We start from the raw sequence: 6,000 nt of genomic DNA on the forward strand, positions 1-6,000 counted from the left end.
AATAAAACATATACAAAAAAAACTCCAAATATTGGAACATACTTTTTCTGATTTAATCAAAACCAAAGTTTCAAAGATAATTCCAATTCAATTAAACTCAATACATACATACACATGAACATAAACAATTCCAAAAATTTTTACTTTAGCTTTTATTCAAAAACAACAATCTTCAAAATCCTCTGTCTAATTGTCTTTCTTTTCTTTTCCTTTTTTTTTTTTTTTTTTAGATTGTACATTCTTTAGTTCTTTTCCTTTTATCTTTCCTCAAAAATTTTTTAAATAACCAAATAGTCTCCCATATATGTTAACATTAAATCTGATAAGAAAACTTACATACCTTTTTGAAAAAATAAAACCAAGTTTTGAAAGCTTAGAAATATTTAACTTGGTCAATTTATTTGCTACATATAATACTTCTTACATTATCATGATATACTATAGAAAGAGTTTGATCTTCAATAGTCAACATGGCATGAAACACCTTGTCTTTGGTCTCAGCATTTTTGTTAATGATGGTAAGATCATTCTGGAGCAATGATATGTTGCATTTGAAGAGACTAAGAAAAGAGGGATAGTAGTTCTTAAATAGGAGAGAGTAGAGACAGTGTGAGAGTGTTATTGTATTTGGTTAGAAGTCTAACTTCCGTTAGGGTTTTTTTTTTTTTTTTTTTCATTAATTTTTTTTTTTAAAATGGAATAGGAGAATAGAGGCCTAAAATTAAAACTGTGAGAATAGTGGAGATATGGGTGGCCGGATGTCCGACATTGGGGGTCCAATCAATTTTCTTACATACTCTAATAGGTTATATATATATATATATATATATATATATATATATTTTTTTTTTTTTTTGCAGGGGCCACGACCCCCCCAAGGGACAACATGGCTCTGCCCCTTGTTACCATTGTGTCATGCATTCGGGTTAGGTCTGGCTGATGAGTTCATTTTGATGGGTTAGGCATTTGTTGGGTTTAGTAAGTGAGCTTGCCTAATGCGTACTATAAATAATTCATCAAATCTATACATAATATAAAACCGAAACCTGTTAACTTTATAAAATTTTGACACCTCACGTCAAAGGTTTCACAATTTTCCATTTTAAAAAAAAAAATTAATGANGGGATCATGAGGACTGAGTTTAAGGGAGGGCTGAGCTGAGTAGTAAAAAGAGTCTAAAGAGATGAAGGTCTAGTGCTTAAATAAGAGAAGAAAACTCACTAGGCAGTCACCAAGTTCCAAATATTGAAATTTGACAATAAAATATGCTGAGTGATTTGTTTTAGAAAGCAAGAAGAAAGAAAAAATTGGTCAGGATTTTTTTAATTTTTTTTGGACTAGAGGACTGATGCTGAGTTTTGGGGGCTGTAGGCGTACCACTAGGAAGTGAAAGTGTATCACAGATTTAAAAAAAAAAAAAAAAAAAAAAAGGAAAAAAAAAATAGGGATTTGTGGGTGGGTTTTTGAGATGGAGAAAGTGAAATTTTGTTGTTTTAGTGTTTGGATTTTGAGTATTTAAAGTAAGTGGGTCAGCTTTTTGTTTTATTTGTAGTATAAGAGGCCGCTAAAAAAAAAAAAAAAAAAAAAAAAAAAAAAAAAAAAAAACTGACCATTATTTTCTTTCTTCTTGCTTTCTTAAAATAAATCATTAAGAGGAGGGGCATAGTCAGAGGGTGAGTTTTCAGTTTCCGCTTCATCTCTTTTATTTTTTTCTTTTTTTCTTTTTCTTCTTCTCAACTATCTACACTTAAATATTCACATACTCTTTAATTTTTCATAGATTTTTAGAGAAATATATGGTTGAAGGCATGGGCATGGGGAGGTTGTTTATGATGAGTCTTGAAGGGAAGATAAAGTTTTCACTTTGTGAAGATAAAGTTTCTATGGTAATTTTTTTTTTTTTTATTTATTAACTATTTTTGATTAGTTAGATATCATGTGGCAGTGGGTGTTGTTAAATTCTTTGATTTATGTTGTGTACTTGTGTGTTTAATTTTTGCTTTTGTTTAAGGGGGTATTCTTAATTTAAAAAAAAATAATAAATAAAATATAGGAAAATTTGAATAATAGGAATAATGATGGGTTGACTGTTTAGATTATAGTGGAATTTTCATTCTTTTTTTCTGAGTATGAATAACATTCATATAATTAAGTAAAAATTTCTAATTAAGATTTTATTTTTTGAGTTCTTTTCAGGTTAATTTTTGAGTCATATTCTTAAAGCTAAAAGAATTATGAGCAAACGGAAAACAATTGATAAATTCTTAAAGAAAAAAAAATGTTAGCAATTCAAAATTTAGGACACCTATGGTTGTCAAAATAAATGTTGATACTTTAATGCCTGATGAACACCCCTCCAAATGTTCAAGAATTCAATCTGAAGAGATAAATTGTGATCCAGGATCACGTAAATAAATATGTGAATTTCCTATCAACAAACAAGATGAAATCCAACGAGTCTATCTTAAAGAAGGTCCATATCAACCTAAATATATAGACTATCCATACAACGATGATAATCATCGTTGTCGAAAATCGACCCCCCTATGTAAAAAATCCTGACTACGCTCCTGGTGGTAACACAGTCTACCCTAGCTTGTTCAGACTCGGAAAAGCACAATGATTGTAACAAACATAGAAGAAATGGTAACACCCAAAGATTTACCCAAAAAAAAAGTCACAACCCAAAGTGAAACAACTTTTAGTTCCCACCTTCAAGGAAAGAAACACAAGGTTAATTATGAGGAGCGAAAACCTAATTTACCAGAGCCAAAAAACAAGGGTTTCCCTACTTCAACACCAGAAGAAACATGAACATCTAGAGACATAAAAGAAATGTGCATCCGTCAATATAGATTGAATGAGAAATTTAATTAATTTTAAACAAAGGTATGTGCATGGCCTGCAAAAAATTTCAAAGAAAGTTGTTCACAGAGGACACTCATTCTCTGTTGTTTTTGTGTAACATATGCAACGTAAAGTGCAGTAGTAAAGTTGACTTGGCCCGGATTCAGGAATTCTTCGATTCTCCCAATTTGTACAAACGACATTAAAACGCTGTCTGGTGATGGTTGAGGTTAACTAAGCCAATATGAACTTTCAAACCTTCTCACAAGTGAATCGATTCACTTGTGTGAAGGTTTGAAAGTTCATATTAATCGCAAATAACAATATTATTACTTATGATTAATAGATGAACAATGAAACTGTGAATTAACACTTCAAATACTAAGTTTAAGCTACAATAAAACATATACAAAAAAACTCCAAATATTGGAACATACTTTTTCTGATTTAATCAAAACCAAAGTTTCAAAGATAATTCCAATTCAATTAAACTCAATACATACATACACATGAACATAAACAATTCAAAAATTTTTTACTTTAGCTTTTATTCAAAAACAACAATCTTCAAAATCCTCTGTCTAATTGTCTTTCTTTTCTTTTCCTTTTTTTTTTTTTTTTAGATTGTACATTCTTTAGTTCTTTTCCTTTTATCTTTCCTCAAAATTTTTTTAAATAACCAAATAGTCTCCCATATATGTTAACATTAAATCTGATAAGAAAACTTACATACCTTTTTGAAAAAATAAAACCAAGTTTTGAAAGCTTAGAAATATTTAACTTGGTCAATTTATTTGCTACATATAATACTTCTTACATTATCACGATATACTATAGAAAGAGTTTGATCTTCAATAGTCAACATGGCATGAAACACCCTGTCTTTGGTCTCAGCATTTTTGTTAATGATGGTAAGATCATTCTGGAGCAATGATATGTTGCATTTGAAGAGACTAAGAAAAGAGGGAGAGTAGTTCTTAAATAGGAGAGAGTAGAGACAGTGTGAGAGTGTTATTGTATTTGGTTAGAAGTCTAACTTCCGTTAGGATTTTTTTTTTTTTTCATTAATTTTTTTTTTAAAAGCTAATGTGGAAAATTGTGAAACCTTTGAAGTGAGGTGTCAAAATTTTATAAAGTTAACAGGTTTCGATTTTATATTATGTATAGATTTGATGAATTATTTATAGTACGCATTAGGCAAGCTTGCTTACTAAACCCAACAAATGCCTAACCCATCAAAATGAACTCATCAGCCAGACCTAACCCGAATGCATGACACAATGGTAACAAGGGGCAGAGCCATGTTGTCCCTTGGGGGGGTCGTGGCCCCTGCCAAAAAAAAAAAATATATATATATATATATATAACCTATTAGAGTATGTAAGAAAATCAACATAAATCAAAGAATTTAACAACACCCACTGCCACATGATATCTAACTAATCAAAAATAGTTAATAAATCAAAAAAAAAATTACCATAGAAACTTATCTTCACAAAGTGAAAACTTTATCTTCCCTTCAAGACTCATCATAAACAACCTCCCCATGCCCATGCCTTCAACCATATATTTCTCTAAAAATCTATGAAAAATTAAAGAGTATGTGAATATTTAAGTGTAGATAGTTGAGAAGAAGAAAAAGAAAAAAGAAAAAAAAAAAAAAAAAAAAAAGAGATGAAGCGGAAACTGAAAACTCACCCTCTGGCTACGCCCCTCCTCTTAATGATTTATTTTAAGAAAGCAAGAAGAAAGAAAATAATGGTCAGTTTCTTTTTTTTTTTTTTTTGGGATCATGAGGACTGAGTTTAAGGGAAGGGCTGAGCTGAGCAGTAAAAAGAGTCTAAAGAGATAAAGGTCTAGTGCTTAAATAAGAGAAGAAAACTCACTAGGCAGTCACCAAGTTCCAAATATTGAAATTTGACAATAAAATATGCTGAGTGATTTGTTTTAGAAAGCAAGAAGAAAGAAAAATTGGTCTGGATTTTTTTTATTTTTTTTGGACTAGAGGACTGATGCTGAGTTTTGGGGGCTGGTAGGCGGGTACCACTAGGAANTGTTGTTAAATTCTTTGATTTATGTTGTGTACTTGTGTGTTTAATTTTTGCTTTTGTTTAAGGGGGTATTCTTAATTTAAAAAAAAATAATAATAAAATATAGGAAAATTTGAATAATAGGAATAATGATGGGTTGACTGTTTAAATTATAGTGGAAATTTCATTCTTTTTTTCTGAGTATGAATAACATCCATATAATTAAGTAAAAATTTCTAATTAAGATTTTATTTTTTGAGTTCTTTTCAGGTTAATTTTTGAGTCATATTCTTAAAGCTAAAAGAATTATGAGCAAACGGAAAACAATTGATAAATTCTTAAAGAAAAAAAAATGTTAGCAATTCAAAATTTAGGACACCTATGGTTGTCAAAATAAATATTGATACTTTAATGCCTGATGAACACCCCTCCAAATGTTCAAGAATTCAATCTGAAGAGATAAATTGTGATCCAGGATCACGTAAATAAATATGTGAATTTCCTATCAACAAACAAGATAAAATCCAACGAGTCTATCTTAAAGAAGGTCCATATCAACCTAAATATATAGACTATCCATACAACGATGATAATCATCGTTGTCGAAAATCGACCCCCCTATGTAAAAAATCCTGACTACGCTCCTGGTGGTAACACAGTCTACCCTAGCTTGTTCAGACTCGGAAAAGCACAATGATTGTAACAAACATAGAAGAAATGGTAACACCCAAAGATTTACCCAAAAAAAAAGTCACAACCCAAAGTGAAACAACTTTTAGTTCCCACCTTCAAGGAAAGAAACACAAGGTTAATTATGAGGAGCGAAAACCTAATTTACCAGAGCCAAAAAACAAGGGTTTCCCTACTTCAACACCAAAAGAAACATGAACATCTAGAGACATAAAAGAAATGTGCATCCGTCAATATAGATTGAAAGAGAAATTTAATTAATTTTAAACAAAGGTATGTGCATGGCCTGCAAAAAATTTCAAAGAAAGTTGTTCACAGAGGACACTCATTCTCTGTTGTTTTTGTGTAACATATGCAACGTAAAGTGCAGTAGTAAAGTTGACTTGGCCCGGATTCAGGAATCGGCAAGTCTTGTAGGATGTCAGCTTGCCT

Source organism: Quercus suber, unplaced genomic scaffold, assembly GCF_002906115.3.
Source record: "Quercus suber isolate HL8 unplaced genomic scaffold, Cork oak 2.0 scaffold_41, whole genome shotgun sequence".
Taxonomy (NCBI): domain Eukaryota; kingdom Viridiplantae; phylum Streptophyta; class Magnoliopsida; order Fagales; family Fagaceae; genus Quercus; species Quercus suber.